We start from the raw sequence: 25,644 nt of genomic DNA, 5'->3' as shown, positions 1-25,644 counted from the left end.
TGATATAGTCATGAAACTCCAGGTCATTTTCTGCCTATTTTGCTCACTTTCATTGTTTAGAGCTTTCTTATAGCTATCCCAAGTCATTTATGACTTGCTATAGCTGACAGTTCAGTTACCGGGCAGTTCGTTTGGTTTTTAGAGTTAAATTCTCTATTTTAAAGTGTTCGCTGGTTAGAATTGGCTACGAGGTAAAAACTTTAGTCAAACAACCTTGTATGCTAATTTTAATAGTTCCAACAATTCCAAAACATTAGTTTTAGGTAAGGTGAACCTCTGGTTTAGGTCTCAAGGCTTTCACACGTATTTTGGGTTATTGACTGAAACTTAAAGAAAAATAGCACTTAGGTGTGGCACCCAATTTTCATCAAAATGACCTCAGATTGAAATTACGACCGTATCATTGAATCCAGAACATCAAATTTGATAGGATAACATAGTTCATTTGAATATATGATATTTCGAACGAATTTTGAGGGGTCGACAGAGACTTAAAAAATACCAAGTTTCAAGCCGGTGCATTCAGCTGGTGTGACCATTAAGGCGGCCCTTTGGGCACTTTAGTAGCCTTCAGGCACTTTAGTGGCCCTGGCCAGATCAGCGTGCCACTTTTAGCGGAAAGTTGGCCTCTAAATCGCAAGCTGCTTTAGCGCTGGCCTATCCACTTTAGTGGCTTGCCAAGCGTGTATATGTACCTCTTTAGAAGCACCTGGGCACTTTAGCACTAACCGCTAAAGCGGCCCAGTGCCCGCTTTAGCGGCACCTCGAGCCTTATAAATTTTTCACTTTGCCTGATTTTTCTCCCATTTTCACCCTAGTTCAAGAGTGAAATACCCTTGACCATGTAGAAACTTCGGAGAAACATTAATAGGTGATCTTGGGGTGTTCGTAAGCGTGAATAACTTGTTTCTTCTCCAAATTCTTGGTAACTTTCATCAGTTCCATGGTTAATTTCTCCATTAATTCCCAAAATTCCTAGAATATTGGTTGGTTGATTATAACACCATTTGAGCTCAAAAATTATCCATCTTGAGGATAAATGTTCCTTGAGGATAGAGGAAAGTATTGTCGATTTCGAAAGAACAATTTTGCAAGTGGGCCCCACGTAAGATTTTTTATATAATTATGAACTCGAAGCATAAAAATACAATATGAGTACTATTATTCTTATATTAATGAGTATATTATGATTTTGGTAGCGTGTTATCTTGTAGAAGCTTCTCAAAAGTAGAAATCAACGGCTTAGCAAATTTCTTTGGGCTTTTCTTCGGCGTCTAGATAGACTAGGTTTAACTTCTTCGTAGATTGAGTTAATTAGCAGTATACTTATGATATTATGTTATGTATGGAATGAGAATTATGTCTTGGGGGATAATTAACATTATTCGGATTGTTAAACCTATTATGGAATCGTAAATTAGGCGTAATTGACTTAATTATTCATATTTAGGTAGAATCGCTATTTTAAGGCTAATTATGACTTATTTAAAATCTAAAAGTAAATGTAGATACCTTAGCCTAGTTCAGAGTAGCTTTTACCTTAGAACAGATTTCGGAGATTAAAGGTGGGCCCCTCCAACCCTCCTTAAGCCATGACTCTTGTTAGCTCCTAGTAGACTTATTGGGTCTTTTATATCTTTAAAATAAATATTTTAGAGTTGAAAAGACTAGATTCTTGATATTTATGCTATATTGGTACTTGGGAGTTAGTGCTAGTTCCGGACTAAGTCCGTTGATTTATTGATATTGAGTTTTGATTCAAGTTCGACAATTGATGACATGAGTTCTGGTTTCAGCCTGGCAAACGATGATGATGATATGAGTTTCGGTTTGAGTCTGTCATTGAGAAGTTGTTTATGGTATGTTATGGCACGGATGGCTTCACGATTATGACTTGATATTTGGCAAATTTATGAAAATTCAGTTATTTACTTTCTTGGTTGCACCCTTCGGACTTATGGAGGTCCGCTTTAGGTTATTTACTTTTCCGCACTTACTGACTTATGAGGGTCAGTCTTGTAATATTAATTATGTTTTCTTCTATATTATATCTGTGTCAGTTATTTATTTACAGTATTGGAGCGCTACTTCAGGTTTTCCTTATACCTTGACTTAACTTATTTGTCTTGAATCTTTATTGTACTTATATTATGATTTAGCTCAGTCGGCCGATGATGCCTTTTTAGTATCCATGACTTTGGTACTAACACTACACTTCTTTACCTTTTTGGTGCAGATCTGAGTACTAGTGGCCGGCACCAAAGCTACAATCATGCTGCTTAGAGTTTGGAAGCAAGGTGAGCTCTCGGAGTCAGAGTTACCCCTTTCTCCTTCTTCTAATTTTCTTAGTCTATCATTATTCGAGACTAATGTATATTGACTATTAAGTACTTATGTTTCTTTCACTAGTGACTCTTGTACCAACACTACTAGGTCGTGATATTTTTATTGTTATCTTATCTATCTTTTGAACTATTGTTATTATTATTTCTTTAATTATTGTTGTAGGTGTTTACTTGTAACTTTCTGGCTTTAATTCCTTCTCTACCAAATTAGCCCATTGCTTCTAGCTTCTATCTTGTAAATTTTTGATGTTGTTTCTACTTTTGGGCGGGATAAAATAAATTTCATCATGATTTGTTGATCGAATTGTGACAATTTGTATTGCTAGAGTTAACAACAATCTCTAAATTCTAAAGCAGAAAAAATGTGTTAGTAGAACGAAAATCTAAATAAGAAAGGAAAGCATTTTCAATATTAAAAATAATTAAAATATTATGTTCACAATCAATAAAAAGAATTGATCAATCAATTTTTCATTTACATTCTCAACAAATACCAACATCAATATCATGATAAGAAAGGAAAGCATTTTCAAGATCCAAAATAATTGAAATATAATGATAACAATCAATAAAAAGAATTGATTGATCAATTTTTCAATTACATTCTCAACAAATAGCAACATCAATATCACAAAGTAAATAGTTAAAACAAAATTCAAATCTATCATTTCTCCCCAATTAATTAAAAACACATTTTTCTTGTTCTAACTTTTAAAAAATTGACAATAGCATTCCCTAGAGTCATGAAAAGAAAAACTCTCTAGATTTTGATCACTAATATGCTACCAACCTTTAAATAATACAGTAAAAATATTTGAAGTAATTTTTTCAAATGTTAAAACAATTATAAAAATGAACTAAAGTGGAGGCCGAAGTGGAGGCTTGGCATGAGATAAACGTGACTTGTTCAACTTTTTCTGAAAAATTCTACTAACATAGCTATTTTTCATAAACATGAAAAAAAATTAACTTCATAAATCAGTTGTTTTAAATAATGTGGTAAATTTTTTTTTATCTATTTTATTATTAAAATAAATAGAAAAGTAAATTTAAGAGAATTTTAAAAAGTATGAAAGAGAACAAAGAATCTAACATATCTTTGAATCAAGTGTTGTTTCTGATGAAGAAGTGGAGAGAGACAAACACTTGTGACCAAATGAAAATATATGAAAATGTATAAGCAAAAATATTATTTAAGGGTTATGAATTTGAAAAAATATAGAAGTAATGAAGATTATTAAGAGCAAAAGTACGAATATGAGGAATGTGGAGTTAAGACACAAGATTAATGAATCATTAAAATAAAATTTATGAAAATAAAATGGTGTGAGTTATGGAGATGACTTTTTAAATACTCTTAATATAATTAAAATAATAATAATAATTTAAACCAAATTATTGTGCAATTATTATGCAGTAAAATAAAGAGAGAAATGTACAAAAATAATAATAATAAAAATTAAAATGAATGGAGGTCATAGAGGTGCTACATCACCTTTTCTATGACTCTCCTTTATATATATACTAGAGGAGTATGACCCGTGTCAGCACGGGCCCAACATTAAGATATTTTAATTTATGTATAGTAAGTAGATTGATGTTAGTTCGAATTATGAATTATAAAAAATTAATACACAAAATATATTAACTACTTGATAATATTTTTCAAGTAGCCAAATTATCAAGCAAGATAATTATGTATAACTTATTCATATAAATAAAAAAAATCGATGAATTTTAAAGTTTAGATCTTTAATCATATGTCCAGAGTTCTGTATCGTCGATAGCCAATTATATTTTTAAAATAATTTAATTTTTTAATTGTTATAATTTATAATATTTTTTCTATCTCAATTTAAGTGGCACAACTTTTAGATGGCCATAATAATTAATTAGGAGTGATATAGTGAAATCACGATTGAAGCAGCGAAACATAAATGTCTTAAATGACTTACAACAACTAATTAGAAGTGACAAAACAAAATTACTTTAAAAAATACTTGTGAAAAAATTTAAGTGAACCTTATAAAAGACGTCAAGTTAATTTAAAACATCAAGAGTTAATTTATCATTTTTATATTTATTTTATCTTTTTATTAAATTTATTAATTTTTTAATACTCAAGTGACTTATAATAATTAATTAGGGTGATATTCAGTAAAACTATGGTTGAAGCAACTGAAGTAGACATGTCATAAATGTCTATTTTATTTTTTAATTACATATTATTAATTTTTTAATGCATAAATGACTTATAATAATTAATTAGTGGTGATATAGTAAAATCACGGTTGAAGCAGCTGATGCAGACATGTCATAAATATTTATTTTATCTTTTTCTAATTAAATATTATTAATTTTTTAATACGTAATGACTTATAATAATTAATTATGAGTGATATAGTAAAATCACAGATTAGATATTATTAATTTTCAATAATAAATGACTTATAATAATTAATTAGGGTGATATAGTAAAATCACAATTGAATCAGCTGAAGTAGATATGTCATAAATGTTTATTTTATTTTTAATTAAATATTATTAATTTTTTAATATATAAATAACTTATAATAATTAATTAGAAAAAATATAGTAAAATTACGGAGCAAGCAACCGGCTGAAGGCACGTCGAAACCCTCTTATATATATATATGTGTGTGTGTGTGTGTGTGTTTATAAGTAATTTACTAATTTTACAAGACCAGAAAACTAGTGGTGAACCGCCGGCGATCTAGATCTTATAATATTAAAGACACATCTACTAATAATTAAATGTACTAATAAGTAATAAATTTTAAAAGATCGAAAAACTAGCGGTGAACCGCCGACAAAGAATACAACATACAATGGATGTATTACAAGAAAAATGTACGAATATACAGATACAAAAATAATTAAAAAGAAGTGATACATATTTTTGTAAAAACATATATACTACACAACATTATGACCAAGATTATAAAAAAAAAAATATAAAAAGGCATATAAGAAAGACTATCGCCCCAAGAAGAAATATTATTTAAGAAGATCAATTGCAAGGAAGCCATACCTAGGTAAGAATAAACATGTAAGAAAATATAACACCAGTAGAACCTACAAAAATAAACTAGAATGTTTTACCTGCGGTAGCATAGAGAACTTAGCAAATACTTGTCCAAAAAAAATTAATGAATTTACCATTTGAAGGAATGGAATGTAATGAAGAAAAGAACATAAGTACTGTCAAAGTTTTAGCAAGAATAAAAATTCAAGACTATGAGTTTCAGACATTAGCTATAGCTGATTCAGGATGTACAAAAAATATTTTAAATAGTAGAATTTTACCATCAAATTTAATTAAAAAATTACCAAAACCTCAACTATCCATGCAAATGGACGGAACCTATACTACCTATACAGACTATATATCAATAACAAAGGTAAATTTTATTAATACTTGTGGAAAATTCTACCAACCATCATATACACTTAGTGAAATACTAGTTAGAGATTTAAATATAAAAGCAGACTTTGTCTTAGGATTAGATTTTATGATACAAAATAATGGCAGATGTCTTGTTACAAGAAATTAGGTAATATTCGTCAGTAATATCACTCATTCACCAGTGCAGACACAATCCCTGCTAACTAAATATCGTTTCCTTAAAGATAAGACAGAAGAAAAGAATCGAAAGCTCAAATGATCAAATAAAATTAAAAAAATCCAACCGAAAAAAACCCTAGAATGTGATAAAGGAAAAAATTGTACATGTAATGATAATAAAAAGACAACAATGTATGAAGAATTATAAGATTTATTAGTAGAAGAAATAAGAAAAGACTATACTTTAATAGAAATGGAGACAGAATTATACAATTTTAAGAAAGGTATACAACAGATAGGAGTAATAAAAGATAAAAAAAACTTAGAAAAAATAATACAAATCCTAGATAAGCTAGAGATAATCGAAGAAAAACTCCTGCAACATTGGGACTCCAATCAAATTACCTGCAAATTAGAAATAATTAATCCAGAATATAAGATAGAAACAGTATCTATAGAGGCTACAAATGAAGACCTTAAAGACTTTGAAATACAAATAAAAGAGCTATTAGAATTAGGAAAAAATAGAAGATCTACATCAAGACATAGGTCAGCAGCTTTCATAGTAAGAAACCATAGTGAAATAGTAAGAGGAAAAGCTAGAATGGTAATAAATTACAAAATACTAAATGATAATACTGTAATGGATGGGTATAAGTTACCAGATAAAACAGAATTAATAAATAGAATACAAGGAAGAAAAGTATTTAGTAAATTTGATTGTAAATCTGGATATTGGCAGATTAAAATGCATGAAGATAGTATAGAATGAACAACTTTCACATGTCCGAAAGGACATTTTGAATGACTAGTCATGCCGTTTGGATTAATTACGGTTCCTCCAATTTTTCAAAGAAAAATGGATAGTATTTTTAGAGACTATAAAATTTTGTATTGATTTATGTAGATGATATTCTAGTTTTTAGTAATAGTATGAGAGAACATTTAGGATATTTTCAACAAGTCTTTAAATTATTTGTAGAAAATATAATAATAATAAGTAGAAAGAAAATGGAATTATGTAAAAATAGTATTAACTTTTTAGGAATAGTTATTGGAGATGGTAGAATAAAATTACAAGCACACATAGATAAAAATGTTTTAGAAATGCCAGATAGATTAGACAAGACTAAAGATTTACAAAAAATTTTAGGACTATTAAATTATGCTAGAGCTTTTATAAGAGACTTAGAAAAAATAGCAGGATCATTATATTCTAAAACAGGATCAACAGACCAAAAATTCTTTAATTCTGAACAAATAAAATTAGTCTAACAACTTAAAAGCATGATACAAGACATCCCAAACTTAATGTTACCACTAGAAACAGATTATTTAATAGTTGAGACAGACGGAAGCCTTCAAGGATGGGGAGCAGTATTAAAAACAAAGCCTAACAAATATAGTGACAAAAAGGATGAGAAAATTTGTGCCTATTCAAGTGGAAAATATAAAAAAAAAGGGCAAGTTAAATAGCATAGACGTAGAAACACTAGCAGTAATATACGACTTAAATAGTTTCAAACTTTACATATTAAATAAATCAGAAATACTAGAAAGAATAGACTGCGAGGCCGTAGTAAAATTCTATCAGAAAATAAAAGAGAAAAATAATAGTAAAAAGAGGTGGTTAAATTTCCTAGATGCCACTTCAATTTATAATATTGTTCTAGAACATATTAAAGGTATAGATAATAACCTAGCAGATCAGCTAAATAGACTAATAAAAGAAGACAACTAACAATTTTTGTTTCAGTATGTATACAGGCAAAGACAAAAGAAAGGCGGAAGTCTCCCTCTCTCAAGATTACTTAAACAAATTACTCACCAACACTCATTACAGGCCACTAACAATGTTGGAACATCCGAAATTAGAAAGACTGATCATCGGACCTCAAAATTTAGCCAGTTATGAGCCATCTAATCTGACTTTCAAATTGAAACCAGATGTAAGGGTGGACAAACGACATATTTTCCTGATCGACAACTTATGGATCTCCTACAACAGGACACCAAAAGACATTAGATACTTTATTTCCATATTGAATGCTTTAAGTTATTATTTTACTGAGAAAAATAGCATTAATAGATTTAAATTTTATGTTGTTCTTAGGGAAAAGATACAAGAAGTATTTCAGATATGGACAGAGGTAATGTATTCTGTAAAAGACTATACAACCCCTCTCTATAAAGGCTTTGATGATTTAACAGAGGCTTTAGATTATGCCCGTATAAATTTAGGGCTAAATTATTTTATTACCCCAGCTTTAAGACCAGAAACGCAAAAAATTCCTCAATATAATATTAAAAAGGACACAGATAAAATTATATTTTGTGATCATTGTTCCTCTATGACTGAAGCTTTTAAAAGACCAAATCACGCCAATGAGGTTTTAAGACAAAATAATGAAAACCTTATAAATGAAAAAGGACAAATGTTAGAACATATAAGTATTTTACAAGACCATATAATAATTCTTCATTTTGAACTTTTACAACAGACTCAGCCAATTTATGAGACTCAAAAAATTCTAAAGAATTCTCCATCTTTTTCGAAAATAGAAAAATCCATTATATTGGGTAAAGATACAGCTAGTGCAGCTCAAATGGTAGCTGGTAAAGACTTATCAAATCCATTAATGGGTGTGCATTCCCCAACGAATGTAGAAAGACCTACTGTATCGGGTAATGATACAGCTAGTCCAGCTCAAACGGTAGCTGGTAAAGACTTATCAAATCCGTTTATGGCTATGGCGATCCAGATCTTATAATGTTAAAGATATAACTGAAATAAAATATAGACTTGATTAATTCAAACATAATTTACAAACTTGAGAGAAAAATACAAAGATCTATATAACGACTATTTACATGTCTTAAGGAAGAAGTGAGGTTTCCCTTTCGGGAGTCCCCTGAAAACTTGACAGCTATATATATATTAATTGATTGATTATTAAAAGTGGCCTAAAAAGAGAGCTCAAAAATAAGCCGCAAAGAAGTCATTTTTCCTCTCAAATTGCCTTTTTAAAAAAATAATAGACTTCTGAGCTTGATTAAATGATAAAATATTTCACAAACTAATAATACCAACTTCACAAAGTCAATATCATATCCGAAAAAATTAGCGACCTCTTGATATTAATATGCATTTCAAAAGTTAAAAAATAAAAGAAATTACAAAAGGTGACCTCGACCTCTCGATGCCGCTTATTTTAAAACTCTCATTGAACAGATTGAATAAAACTGGTCTCTATTATTTAACAAGAGGAGCATGGCTCGTGTCAGCACGGGCCCAACATTAAAATATTTTAATTATATATGATAAGTTAAATTGATGTCAATTCGAATTATTGAATTATACAACATGAATACTCAATATTAACATATTAACTACTTGATAGTATTTTTTTAAGGAACCAAGTCTCACAAGATAATTATGTATATTTTATTCATATAAATGACAAAATTTGGTGCGTTTTAAAGTTTAGATCTTTAATCATATAATAAAGGGTTATCTAGTCATGCATATTTTGTATGTAATTTTCAAATAATATACGTTACTCTCCTTATCCAAACTTTTGTGGCATTGATAGTCAATTATATATTTTAAATAACTGAAGTTTTTAATTATTGTAATTTATAATACTTTTCTTCTATTCCAACTTAAGTGTCACTAATATAATTTTGAGAATCAATCAAATATTTTATATCTTTTAAATTTTTTAAGTTGTTAATTATTGTGATTTATAGTATTTTTTTACATATTTTTTAAAATATATAATAAATTAAATTATTTTAAAATATTTTAAGTTGTTAACAATTAAAATTTATAATGTAATTTTCAAATAATATATGTTACTCTCTTTGTCCAAATTTTTGTGTCATCGATAGTCAATTATATTTTTTTTAATGATTTAAATATTTAATTATTGTACAACAACAACATACCCAGTGTATTCCCACCTAGTGGGGTATGGATAAGGTAAAGTGTGTGCAGTCCATACCACTACCTCAGGTGAAGTAGAGAGGCTGTTTCCGATAGACCTCCGACTTAGAATCAATAACAATATAACAGACACAATACATAAATGCCTATAAACTTGTACAGTATGCAAAATAAACTAACAATGCTAGCCACAAGATAATACTAAAACTATAAATCTGAAACCATAGACAACACACAACACCTACGAATAAGAAATTTCAGACACAAATACATAACACTTCCCTGCTGTCACCGACGCCCTCCCACCCCTATCTTTCTACCCTAATCCACATCCTCCACAGCTTCCTATCAAGGTTCATGTACTCGGTAAGCTATAACTGCTCCATATCATGTCTAATTACCTCCCTTCAATATTTATTCGGCCTACCTCTCCCTCGCTTAAAATCATTCACAATTAGTATTTCACACCTCCACACTGGCGTATCAGCACCCCTCCTCATCACGTGCCCGAACCAACGTAACCTCAGTTCTCGGATCTTGTCCTCCACCAAAGCCACCCCCACCTTTTCCCGAATAATCTCATTCCTCACTCTATCCTTTCTGGTCTGATTACACATCCACCGCAACATTCTCATCTCCGCCACCTTTAATTTTTAGACCTGAGATTTCTTAACTGGCCAACACTCCGCTCTATACAACATAGCCGATGAAACAACCACTTTATTGAACTTACCTTTAAGCTTTGGGGGCACTTTTTTAACATATAAAACTCCTGAAGCAAGCCTCCATTTCAATCACCCTACCCCAATACGATGCGTGACATTCTCGTCAATCTCACAAACGCCCTGAATCATAGACCCCAGATACTTGAAACTCTTCCTCTTCTGAATGGCCTGAGAATCCAGCTTCACAACCACATTAGTCTTCTGTGACATATCACTAAACTTATACTCCAAGTACTCTATCTGGGTCCTGCTCAACCAAAAACTTTTAGACTCAAGGGTCTATCTCCAAATCTCTAACTTATCATTAACTCATCCCCAAGTCTCGTCAATCAATACCACATCATCTGCAAATAACATACACCAAGGTACCCGTCCCTGAATATATCGCGTCAACACATCCATCACCGAGGTAAATAAAAAAGGGTTAAGAGTCGATCCCTAATACAAACCTATCAAAATTGAAAAGTGCTCCGAATCTCTACCTATCACCCTCACACGAGTCTTCGCGCCATCATACATGTCCTGAATCGACCTAATGTACGCGACAGGCACCCTTATAGCCTCCAAGCACCTCTACAGAATCTTCCTGGGCACTCTATCATATGCCTTCTCGAGATTAATAAACACCATATGCAAGTCCTTCTTCCTCTTCCAAAATTGCTTCATTAGTAATTTTTCTATTCCAATTTAAGTGGCACAATGCTTTGATGGCCATAATAATTAATTAGGGATAATTTAGTTAAACCATGATTGAAGTAGCGAAACAGACATGTCTTAAATGACTTACAACAATTAACTAAAAGTGATATAGCAAAATTACTTTAAACAAAATACTTGTGGAAAAAATTTAAGCGGACCTCATATAAGACGTCAAGTTAGTTTAAAACATAAAGAGTTAATTATCATTTTATATATTTTACCTTTTTATTAAATATTATCAATTACTTAATACTTAGATGACTTATAATAATTAATTAAGGGTGATATTTAATAAAATTATGGTTGAAGTAGCTTAAGCAGACATGTTATAAATATAATTTTTACTTTTTTAATAAAATATTATTAGTTTTTTAATACATAAATAACTTATAATAATCAATTAGGGGTGATATAGTAAAATTACTGTTAAAGCACACATATCATAAATGTGTATTTTACCTTATTTTAAGTAAATATTATTAATTTTTAGTACATAATTGACTTATAATAATTAATTAAGGGCGATATAATAAAATTATGAATTTAATCTTATTTATTTTTTAAAACATAAATAACTTATAATAATTAATTAGGGGAGCTATAGTAAAATCGCAATTGAAACAGCTGAAACAGACATATCATAAATGTCTATTTTACTTTTTTAATTAAATATTATTAATTTTTTAAGATATAAGTAGTTTATAATAATTAATTAGAGATGATATAGTAAAATCATGGAGTAAGCAGTCTGTAGAAGCAGGCATGTCAAAACCTTTTCTTCTAATATATAGAAAAGAAAAGAAAAGCATATTCTAATATATAGAAGCGTGAAGGAAAGCAGGAGGCGGTTGTCATGCCTGCTTCCTCCGTGATTTTATCATATCACTCCTAATTAATTATTATATGTCATTTACGTATTAAAAAATTAATAATATTTAACAAAAACATAAAATAGACATTTATGACATGTCTGCTCCAGCTGCTTCAACCATAATTTTACTATTTCATTCCTAATTAATTACTATAGGTCATTTAAGTATTAATCCATGATTTTACTCTATCGCCCCTAATTAATTATTATATGTCATTTAAGTACTAAAAATTAATAATAGTTAACAAAAAAAATAAAATAGACATTTTGACATGTCTCCTTTAGTTGCTTCAACCGTAATTTTATTATTTCATCCCTAATTAATTACTATAAGTCATTTAAGTATTAAAAAAATTAATAATATTTAATAAAAAATATAAAATAAACAAAAAAATGATAAACAAACTACTGAAGTTTTAAATTAACTTGACATCTTATATAAGACCTATCTAAATTTTTTTCTCAATTATTTTTTATATTAATTTTGTTATACCACTTCTAATAAGTTATTTCCTAATTGATTATTATATGTCATTTATGTATTAAAAGAATTAATAATATTTGATAAAAAAAAGTAAAATAGACATTTATGACATGTTTGCTTCAGCTGTTTCAATCGTAATTTTACTATTTTATCCCTAATTAATTATTATGAGAAAATATTAAAAAAATATTTAATAAAAAATTAAAATAAATTAAAAAAAAGATAAATTAACTATTGATGTTTTAAATTAACTTGACATCTTATATGAGACCCGTTTAATTTTTTTTCACAACTATATTTTGTAGTTATTTTATTGTATCACTTCTAATAAGTTATTATGAGTCATTTAAGACATGTCTACTTCGCTACTTCAATCGTGATATTTGATTGACTCTAAAAATTATATCAGTATCACTTAAATTGAAATAGAAGAAAAAGTATTATAAATTTCAATAATTAAAAACTTTAATTATTCTAAAAATATAATAGACTATCAATGCTACAAAACTTTGAAAAAGGAGAGTATTATAAATTATAATGGCTAACAACTTAAAATAGTAAATTACAATGTCAAAAAACTGTTATAAATTTAGGAGAATACTCACAAGTATACCTGAAGTTTGATCGAATTATCAGTTGAGCATACTGAACTTTGCGGAGGTCCTATTACCTCCCCAAACTTTTTTTCGTATTTTAATGACATATATCTGCCACTTGGCACATTGCGTGTTAGTCACGCGCATTGAGAGTGTGAACAGTGTTAAAAACGTTATAAATTCTTGTTTTTGCCAAACAGTCCCTTAATTTTATAATTATTTAAAGTTTTATATTTGTATTTATTTTTTCATTCTCTTTCTTCTTTCTTTCTTTCTTTCTTTCTTTCTTTCTTTCTTTCTTTATTTCTTTCTTTCTTTCAACAATAGTTGCTCCATTGTTGAATTGAAATTGAATTTGCTCCATTGTTGAATTGAAATTGAATTCTTGAAGATTTCATTTCGAACTCGCTAATTGAAACTCAATGAAAGATTCGGAAGATTCAAACTCGGAAACTCGCTAATTGAACTTCCGAGTTTCATTAATGGAAATTGAATCTTTCGAGTTCCATTAACGGAAGATTGAATAGCTTCACACATGTACAGTCCGTATTTTTGTCTTCTTACATGAAATTAAATTTTCCGAATCTTTCGAGTTCCATTAATGAAAATTGAATCTTTCATTGAGTTTTCAATTAGCGAGCTCCATTCAATTAAGAAGTTTCATTGAAACTTCCATTAATGGAACTCGCTAATTGAATCTTCCGAGTTTCAATGGTAAATTAATGGAAAATTCTATTCAATAATTTGAAAAAACTTTTTTCATAAACTCAATGGAATTCAAAGTTTGAAACTTGAAATTAAATTTGAAAACTTTTGGAGTGATAAGCCCCATTATGTGGGAATATACTGGGTATGTTGTTGTTGTTGTTGTTGTTGTTGTTGTTGTTTTGGAGTGATAAGAATGGACTTGAAATTTGAAATTGAATCAATGAAATCATTTGGAATCTTTAATATGGTTGTAATGGTTAAAAAATGTTGAAAACTGATAAAGCGGAGAAGAAACAGCGCGTGTACTGCACCTCCTAGCGTAAAAACTAGAGATACATTTTGGGGGCGGGGGAGGGGGGGGGGGGTTAATTCTACTTTAAAAAAGTTCGTGGGGAAATTAATTCCACTTAAAAAAGTATAGGGGGTAATAGGACCCCCGCAAGGTTCAATACGCTCCACTAAAAATTTGCTTAAAGTTCGAGTATTTTCGTGGGTATTATCGCTATAAATTACAATAGTTAACAACTAAAAATATCTAAAAAATATTTAAAATATAATTAATTATCAAAATTTTCTTTGTATCATATAAATTAAGACTAAAAAATAACATATATTGGGTTCGTGCTAGCACGGGCCTTCGATATCTAGTATATAAATAAGCGTGAGTAGCAGTCACCTGGCGGTTGTCATGCCTGCTTTCAGCTGCTTGCTTGCTCCGTGATTTTATTATATTATTCCTAATTAATTATTATATGTCATTTAAGTATTAAAAAATTAATAATATTTAATAAAAAAAGTAAAATATACATTTATGACATGTCTGTTTCAGATGTTTTAACTGTAATTTTACTATATCAGCTTTAATTAGTTATTATAAATCCGCTAAGTATTAAAAAATTAATAATATTTAATAAAAAATAAAATAGACATAAAATAATAAATTGACTTTTGATGTTTAAAATTAATTTGATATCTTATATGAGTCCAAAAAAATATTATAAATTACAATAGCTAATGGCTTAAAAAATATAAAAATATATTAAAAATATAATTAATTATCTAAATTTTAATTTAATTATTTTATTTAACTTGCTATATATTTGAAATTTGTGTAAAAAATATTATAAATTATAATAATTAATAATTTATTTTATATAAATTGGAATAGAGGGATATTACTTTAAAATTACGTAGAAAGTCGTATAAAATCATAATATAATTAACAACTTAAATATCAAAAACAATAAAACAAATTTGATTGACTTTCTCAAATATTTCATTAATGTCATATAAATTGGGACAAAAAAAGTAGCATATGTTATCTGAAAATTATGTAAATGTACTATAAATCAATAACTAATAACGTAAAATATATAAAAATATCCAAAAAAGTTTATTGACTTTTCAACTTTTATCTATACCACATAAATTGAGATAAAAAATAATATATATTAGGTCTGTATTGGCACGGGCTCCAATTTTTGGTTTCTTAAATAATTAATTTAGCGACCTCGCTTTTTGACGGAATATCTATTTTTTTTTAATTTACTAGCAATCATCATCTACAACTCTACACATACAACAGAAAAGTGCCAGCATTGATAACTACAATACCTGGACTTTAAGCTTAAACAAAATTAACATAGGCTATATATAACAATACCGAACTTTATAGTAATTAAGGATCGTTTGGTGTGAGGTATTGGAGTAAATAATTTTGAGATAAAATAATATTTTTGGGATAAAAATTTTAATGCATTATTTGATTGTTAATATTTGGGATAATTTATTTCGAGACTAATAAACAATATCGGAATAAGTTATTCCCATATTTGGTGGGATAACAATTCTATCATAATTTATACCTGGGATAAAATTATAAAATGACAAGATTATCCCAAACCCATTACAAACACATTTCTCCAATATAATCTTCTTCATCTCCTCTTAGGTCTTCAATCTCTAATTATTGCTTTAGAAATTGAAAAAAATATTATTGATATCTACTTGATTATCTAAAACACGCTATTTATGACAAAGTAAAAAGAATAAAATATCTTATTTTGAAACAACAAAAATATATGACTAAGAAAAATTAACCTCTTATTAATTGAACTTTGCATTTTTTTTATCCCATTGCTTGTGAATTTTATAAACTTATATGCTATTTTCTTATATAAAGGATTAAAATGCAAAATTAACAAATTATAAATCAAAATATGTTAGATTCATACATAATAAGGATTAAAACTAAAATCAATTAATATTTGAGGTATCTAAAGTGCTACAGTTATCTCTCATGACCAATTCCTTTGTTTTCGGTATAGCAAGATAAGGTGATAAAAAGTGCCAACCGCTTGCTACTGCATTTGATGATTTTTCAAATCGCTTTTATTAAGCAAACAAAGAAAAAGAGTACCTAATATACCTTTGTTTGGAGGAAATTTAGGGATGTTGGGGACTAATTGACTGAACCTTTCCATACAAACTATCACAAAATCAACTTGGTATACCTACATGCAAAAGCTCATGTATCTTTTACACTACTAAGAAGTTGTACATAAATTAAATTATCATTCAAACATTGTTATATATCCAACAAAATATAGGTATTATAATTTTTTAAGTATAGAAAAACGGAATTCAATATCAATTTTTTCCTTTCAAGTGTTATTTTCGTGAGTTGATAACACAAAAAGTTTTTACTGCACAATGAAAATATTAACTAAAGTAAGTAGATTTTATAATAATAATTACCATTCATTAGTAATCTGTAAAATATTTTAGCAACTATAAAGGTGTTACCTAGTTTTAATACACATTATCGTTTCATAATCGACTCCATTGTCCAATTACATATTTTAAATTAAATAATTTTTTAATCATTTAAAAATTGATATTGTATATATCAATTAAAATAAATTTTAATATTCTATATTATATGAGTGATACGTGTTTAAATGAAGTGACATAAACAACAAAAACTCTTCTTTTACTTTAACAAACTTAAGTTGAAAGTTTTTATTTCAAACTAAATAAGATATAGTAAGATTTTTTTTGAAAAACACACGATATAATTATGGGAAGACACATGCAAAAAAATTAAAGCTAAATAAAATCAAAGTTTTATTGTTAAAATACACACGATATAATCATGAAAATGGACACACAAAAGAAAATTAAGCTAAATAAGATGAAAGTTTTATTTTTAAGAATAAATATTTAAAGCTTGAAAAGAAATACATATAAAAAAAGTTAAATAAGATGGAGGATATTTTGATAATCAATTAATTTATTCTTAGAAATTATACTATACATATTACTTTGAATACAATAAATCAATCACTCAATAAAAAATAATCCTAGCATAACGAATTTCAATATAACCTATCTCATCATAACTTATCCCAATATATCCAATCCCAGCATAAGTAAATTCCCAACCAAACAACCCTTAGTGTACTAAAGTTAGTGGTGTTCTTGTTGCACTCAAATTCTCGATCCACCTTTTCTCGTATAGGTATATACATATATTATTATATTATGAATTTTGTTAAATCTTACGACAAATACAATTTGAGCTTGTTGTTATTCCACTCCTCGCTATTACTGAATTCCTATTTCCTTCATATCATTTCTCCGGTGTAATGAAATATAAAACTCATAAAGATGTCTAGTTATCATGTTAGAGCTAATATTTCACCTTTTATCTGTCACCAGATTTGATGCTTCACAAGTTATCTTATAGTCAAAACTCATTTATCTCGAGTAATAGTTGATCTTTTTTTTTACAGTTTTTATTACTCAATGTTGATTTTGTTCTAAAATTTCATCAAAGCTTATAAATACTTCTTCCGTCCCAAATTGAGATGACACATTGATTAAGAAAAATAATTAATAACATGGCTGATTTACCATAATACCCCTATTAAATGATGTTTACATTTTAATTTTAAAAAAAAGTAACTAATGCAAAGAGTAAAACATGAAAAGAATTTCTCTTCTTGATTAATAAAAAAAACAAGTAAAATAAGAAATCAAATTAAAAAATTTGGGACGAGTAATTTGAAACGGAGGAAGTAGAGTATTAGATAGGGACAGATATATTAGGACCCGTGAGGATGTCACACCACCTGAAAATTTTGACAGAACTCTCTCTATATAGGTATAATTATGTAAAATGTATACAAATAAACACATGCCAAACCCGCAGGATCAAAGTGGTGCTTGGTGTCGGTGGCAACTGGTCATTTATTCCGCTCGAGGGACGCTGGTTTAAATCCTGCTAGAAACTTACGTGTTATACTACACAAATTCAATTATGCTTTTTTTTTTTTGTTTTTACTGACAACTTAAGTTTGCTACATAAATTTAATTATGTTCTTTTTATTTATTTTTAGTTATTGACTTATATTAATTCATTTACTTTTGAATAATTCAATTTATTAATCTCTTACTTTCTTATTTTTTCTCATTTAAAAGATGAATAAGTTTTGTTTTATCTCTCTCATCAAATTAAATAAAACTGTCCACATATTGATAATTATAAAAGTAATTGTAATCAAAATTGAGGCCAAATATTGTGAAAAGTCACAATTTTTTGCTTTTTAAAGAAAGATAAATAAGTAAAAAATTGAAGCAGTTAAAAGTTTTACTAAGGTGGTTCAAAATCGAAAGAAGTAAACATACGAATTAATCGAACGGAGTTCAATATCTACTATATATATATGAAAGCAATTTTAATCATATATATATATATATATATATATATATATATATATATTTTGTATTGTTTTTATGCTAAAGGGAGACCCTTGCCATAAGTTGGTTCACATTTAGAATATGGAGTCTTCAATTGATTTGATTGATGGGTCTACTTGACACCTGGAGACTCCAAATTCTGAATCCACCTCTAATATTAGATACAACAAATAATGATCTAAAATCAATCCACCTTTACTTTAAGATGACCATAGTATTTTCCATTTCATCCCATGTCTCTTTTTGCAATCGCCTATGGTTCTAAAAAAAAATTTCGCAAATATTTTATGTAGATCTCTCACACAAGAGTTCTTAAAATTGACAATATATGTAAACATGCTATGAAAGTAGAGAAAATTGAAGGAAAGATGTCATTTAAATCTTGAATGAAGGATTGATGACATTGACCAGCTTAAAGGGTCAAACATAATTAGGAAAACTTAATTAAATTAATTATGAACCTGATTAATATTTTAAAACTTTCTAATCTTTTCAAAAATATAAATCAACCCACACCTCTCTCCTCCTAAAATCAACTGTCTCTCTCATCTCTTCCCTCTCTCTATCTCGACTGTGTCTCTCAAGTTTCTCCCAACCAATAGTTCTGCAAATTTCTCCCTTTAATCCCTGACAACTTCAACCTCCCGACAATAATAGTTAGGCTTTGAGTTTCTTTTTGATTTTCAACCATCAATCGACGTGACAACATTGCTCTCCAGCGATAACAACTTCGAGTTCTTCATTGTCCCTTTATTCTTTCACAGGTAAAAGATTAGGACTTTTTAGTTATTAAGAAAACGAGGAACTTGGGCCAACTTCTCTTCTAGTATTGGTTAATAATTTTAATATTTGTTGCTTAAATTTGAAATGGACTGAAGAAAAACCTAATTTCTAGTATTTCTTCTCTTCTCTTTTTGGAGTGAAATATGATTTTTTAGTTGTTATTATAGTTCTTGTTGTCGAAATGTTGATTTGATTTGTTGGGGTCTATTGAGTTTTTTAAAGTTTTTTTAATTGTTTGTGTTTGTACAAATAAAACAATAATTTTAGTGCTTTTGGTCACTATTGATGTTCTTGGTGTTTGTGTTGTGTTGTGTTGCTGGGTTGATTTGTTGTTGTTCTTGGTAAAAATGGTGTATTTGATATTAAATAGTGATATTGCTGTTGTTTTATTGAACAAAATCTTGCTACAGGTTTTTTTTCTGCAATAGATGAACAATCTAATGCAACAAATGAATCATCTGATGCAACAGATGAACATTCTGTTGGATGAAATCCTTTCAGCTATTCCAATAGGACGACATGTCCAAGACTTTGATTTCTCCCAACTGATAATTCATTTGTTGCGACAGATGATGCTTCTATTAGAAGTAATTTAAATAATTTTGATAGTTGATCTGTTGCACAAACCATTCATCTGTTTCAACAGATGAGTGATTTGTTGAAAGAAATCAGAACAGTATAGAAACTATTTTTATTATTTACAACAGATTACTCATCTGTTGCAACAGGATAGTTATATGTTGCAACAGATAACACACCTGTTGCAACATATATGTGATTTGTTGCAACTATTATTTTACTATTTTGTACATGATAGATTTACTGTTATTCTTTTTAATGATGCCTTAATCAATTATAATATTTTTTATTTTTCTGTTATTTTTTAGATAATATGGCTAAAAAAAAGAAATCGAATCAAATCCAAGTAAAGGAACAAGTGAAGCAGCTAGGCTACATCCACCACTCTATGAGCTTGCTTTACAAGCATTATCTCAATCAGAAGTAGAAAATAATGAACAGGGGGATGAGGAATGTTTCAAAAGAGATGATCCTAATCATAATAGCCCTTTCCTTGAAGAGTTGGACAAAATCTTCAGCATTGATAGTTATCATATGAGAATGCAGTGCGATAGTGCAACAGATTTAACTGGTGATTTCGTAGTTAAGTCAACTATGGAAAAATCTTTTGATGCCTTTAGAAAAATACTCCGAGACCAAAATTTGGATGCTTATTTCAAGGACAACTTCTTTGGGCAATATCTTGATTTGTTGGAGGACAATAATGCTTGTTTTCAAATGAAAATGGTATATGATCTTCTCAAGCGTAGGTTTATGTATGAAAATAAATATAAGATGGATGATGTGTGGATAAATTACTGTGACATGCTTGCTTATTTTGGTTGGAAGGAGTTTGCCATAGTTACTGGACTAAAATGTTATCCATCTTCTCCTTCTCAAGTAATACCTATTCTAACCCCAAAAAGCACCCCCCACACCCAAAAAAATCACAGACAAGTCAAGTGATGGCGATGACTTGGTGTCCCTTGTTGGTCCAAGCTTCAAAAATAAAAATTGGATAAAAGCGTTGAAAGGTAAAAGACCTTCAAAGAAGCACAAACAATCATTGTGCTTAGTTTGGTTTGTACATAATATTCTCTGGGTGAGAGATGTTAACAACAACATACCACTTAGTTTAATAAATCTCTTTAAGGATCTTAAGGCATTTAATGTCTATCAAATATTTGTTTACTCCGTTAACTCCAAAGACTTTTCATGGGCTTTTATGATAAATATTTTATTTATTATGATTCATTTATTTTTTATTGAATAATACTTTTGATTTATTGATGTTATTTTATAGTCCTGGTCATTTAAAGCCATTCCTTATTTAAGATAACAAGTGAACTACCAGGAAGAAGTTTTATGTCCAAGAATCCTGAGATGGTTGTCGACCAAAACTGATAAAAAAGAAAAATTTCTTGATCTCTTCGACCCTTCGAAGGAAGCAGTAAGTCTAATTCTACTTAGATTTTTGTTTTAATTAATGATTTTTTCAATGAATTAATCATCATTCTAATATATGTACTGATTTATTTTAGATTGTGCATCTGTGGCTTATTCCGACCAACCGAGAGTTAAAGATGCCATTTTTTCTGACTTTACAGTATGTGCAAATATATCAGACCCTAAGGTCATTGATAGAATAAAAAAAAATGTTTTGAGCAACAATCATCATAAGAAAAATAATAATTTTGGAAGGTGAACTTGTTGTTGTTGATGGTGTTAGTGGTGATGGAGTTGTTGGTGGTAGTAGTGGTGCTGTTGTTGGGGCTAATGATTTCATCTTGTAGTTTTTGAAATAACAAACCATTATAATTATGATCATACTGGTTTTACAGATTTTGCCCCTCCTAGCGAATGTTCTACATGCAAATATCAAGACCATAAGGCAAAACATGATGGAGTGATTAATGCATTAATTGCTTCTATAAAGAAATTAGCATCTAAGAGGGATGTTATTTTATCAAAGAGGATTTCATATCGATACACTCTATTAGAGATTAAGGCGGCTAAGAGGAGAAGGAAAGAAATTTCCAAGGGATCATCAAGCATCGAAAAAAGCAAAATTACAACTCCTCTGTCTTTTTCATGCACTTTTGATCAATATATAAGGGCCACAAGAGAACAACATGAGCTGAAGAAGGTGTATATATATCGTTTGTTCCAACAAATAAGCAGACTACATATTTGTTCAACATACGACATATCTGCTGAAAATTATTAAATAGATATATGTATCTGTTGCAATAGTTGACTTACCCGTTGCATCAGATGCATTATCTGTTGCAACATATGTCTCGTCTATTTTAGAAAATCAAATAGGTCTTTCTATAGTTTTAATTTATACCAACATATGACCAATCTACTATAACAGATGAGTAATCTGTTGGGATAAATTAAATCAAGACTTCCTACTATTTTAGTCAGTCCAAACAGATGATTCATATATTGCAACAGATAGATCATTTGTTAGAAATTATCAAACAGGTCTTCCTCCTATTTTAATTAGTCCCAACAAATAATCCATATGTTGTAATAGAAAGGTAATTTATTGGTACAATTTAAAGTAGGAGGAAGACCTATTTGATTTGGTAAAATAGATGAGTTATCCTTTTCCATTTTTTTGTATTTCTGTGATTAGCATGAATAATTCTAGATTTCCAGGTGGATGTTATAGTAGAAGCTATTATTGAACAACATAGTATCATAGTTGATAATCTATCAACTACTTCCAAATATGAAGAAAAAGTGAGTCCTGTCTGTTTGGAAGAACGAAAAAAATTTCCATTTGAAAGGTTCAATATCTTGGATGAGGCTCTAAGAAAACTAACAAAGTTGATCGATGACTATTCAGAATGGATTGTCAATGGACTGTTAAAGATTCACGCCGGCAGAGTATTTGAGTGATTGATTACAAGTACCAAATGATGAACTTGATGTCGGATTACTTCATAAAAGATATGCTACTCTTTTATGAAAATACGAAAAAAATGAAATATCAGAAACCATATGCAAGCGACATTTTAAAGATCCATGATGACCAAAGTGAATTTCATAGAATCAGATTAAGAACAACTTGTCCATATTGAGTAGATCTTTACTGTCAAAGTAATAACCTCTCCTTAGGAATGGTTGGCACCAAAATTTAAATTGTTGATTTATTTATTGAGTAGATCATCAATACCCATAATAATTTTCTTACATTTCATTTATTTGTTAATTTATTTCATGTAATTTCTGAAGGCTTCGATTTATTTTATTTTGTCTATGTTATCCTTAGATTTGAACCTGCTAATTAAAATGGAATGCTAGATTCAAATATTATAACAAATAATGTATTTGTTGCAACAGACGACATATCTGTTGAAAATTATCAAACAGATTTAGACATATGTTGAAACATACATGTCATCTGTAGGAAATTATCAAATAGGTCTTCCTACCATTTTGATTTGTTCCAATAGATGATCTATCTGTTGCAACAGATAGACTTAGTATAAATATCTGCATAATGCAATAGACGACCAACCTATTACAACAGATAGATTATATATTAGAACAAATAGACTATCTGTTACAACTAATAGACAATCTGTTGCATTATAAAAAATTCAATCTTTATCAAATATAAAAAATTGTCATGAAATAAAAATTGTCATGGTGTTTATGTTTCTATATCTTCTTTTTTATACACAGGCTTCAATCATTTAGTTAGTACCCCATAAGCCCAGACCTCTTGCATCTTTTCCAAAATATTATAGCACAGAAATGTTATTGGCACAGCCATTTCTATGCTGGTCAACAAATATTTGATGTGTGCAAGCATGTACAACCCGCATGCGACACCGATTTTTTTTTAGAAGGTCCATGTCCTTGTTTTGACTATCAAAATCCTATGTTTGCTTCATCAATACTTTCGTTGGCAAATGATTTATCAATTTACTCTGCCTCAACAAGTTAGGAAACAACTCCAACAATTCATGCATGTGGGTAAAACAATTGGCCTCATCGAAGATAGGTAAGTTATAGTCATAAACTTTCATATTTCTCTCCCCGAATAGTATCTCAAGAGCTAGAAAATGTTTGACCTTTACGTTCATGAATGCAAGAATCCTCTTTGATTTGGTCCAGTCCTTGCCTTGTGGATACATATTTTTTTTTTAATATAAGAAATTATATCTTTATCCTATTGGAACCCAGAAACTAATAAATTAAATCTTGGGCTATCAGGAGTTGACACTAGCTTAATGAGCTCAACGTACCTATCCTTGAAATTATTGTAGAAGTTGAGGTCCATTATTCTATTGGAAACATTATAAGCTTCCAGGTATGCTAATTGCCTGCCTCTCATGAGGCAGAGAATTTCATCAACATACTGTGATATAAGAAGATAATTTTTAAATAGGTTAGTAATTTTATAAAAGAAAAACATAGTGAAAAGATGCAATGGATGGTCTATTTGTTACACAGGGTTATCTGAATCTGTTACTAGATTACCCATCTAATGCAACTTATGCAATAGATGGTTAATCTATTGCAACAGAACCACCAGCAGTTACACTAGAATACCAAGTTGTTGCAACAGATGACACATTTATTTTGTAGCTTCTTCTTCATGAAGTAGATTAGAAGGCTAGGTTAGGAAAAGTAAACTTACTGTGTCCACATACCACAGGCCCATATCTGTTATCTTCCTGAAGTCTTGGGGAAAAAGGTATTCATGGTGAAGGTTTTTGCGCATTGCTTGGAATTTATGGTCTTTCTCAGAACAACCTTCTATTTGGCATCAAATTTCACATATATGTCCACCTTCATCAACGATCCCTGAACTTCAACAACTTTTGGAGGAGGAGGAGTTGCAATATTTTTTGATTTCATATTTGAGAGTATATGTCTAATTGCTTTTTTATTCTTCCTTACCTCCACTGTAGGAGTGTATGGCTGATACGAGTCAAACGATCCTCATAGCTTTTGATGACGTCCTTGGAGGCCAACACATAAAGACTTAAGCTATGGTTGCCTCAAGAACACAATATCAAACATGTAGAGAGAATTTTAGGCACCTGATGGATCAATACCAAGATTGGGAGATTGCTTGGAGCATTGAAGACTTGAGGACTCATGTCCTTGGACAACACTTAATGGCTGAGGACTTTGGACACCTTTATTAAGGGAATTTTGGTCACTTTACTTTGTCCAAAGGAACTTTATGTCCTCCCCCCTCATTAATGGCATTATTGTTATTTTTCTTATTTTGTAATAGAATAAATAAAACATGTTAGGTTTATTTTCTGTAATACCCCAAACTTTCTTTAAGTCAAATCTAGTTTCCAGAAGAGTTAGTGATGAATTTCTAAATAATTAATATTTAACCCAAATAGAATTTTCCTAATTTCAACTTTTTATCTTGTGAAAAATTTAATTAGCTATCCAACGATACCAATTTCATCCAAATCTGGTGTCGGAGTAGAAAGTTATGGACGTTTTACTGAGAGCTATCAAAACTGCCCAGGTACGATGGGAAGGTTGATGGACCATCGAGCTAGCGACAGACCGTCGCATAAACTATCGCAACTAAG

This window comes from Capsicum annuum, chromosome 1, assembly GCF_002878395.1.
Source record: "Capsicum annuum cultivar UCD-10X-F1 chromosome 1, UCD10Xv1.1, whole genome shotgun sequence".
Taxonomy (NCBI): Eukaryota; Viridiplantae; Streptophyta; class Magnoliopsida; order Solanales; family Solanaceae; genus Capsicum; species Capsicum annuum.
This window is presented reverse-complemented; position numbering follows the sequence as displayed.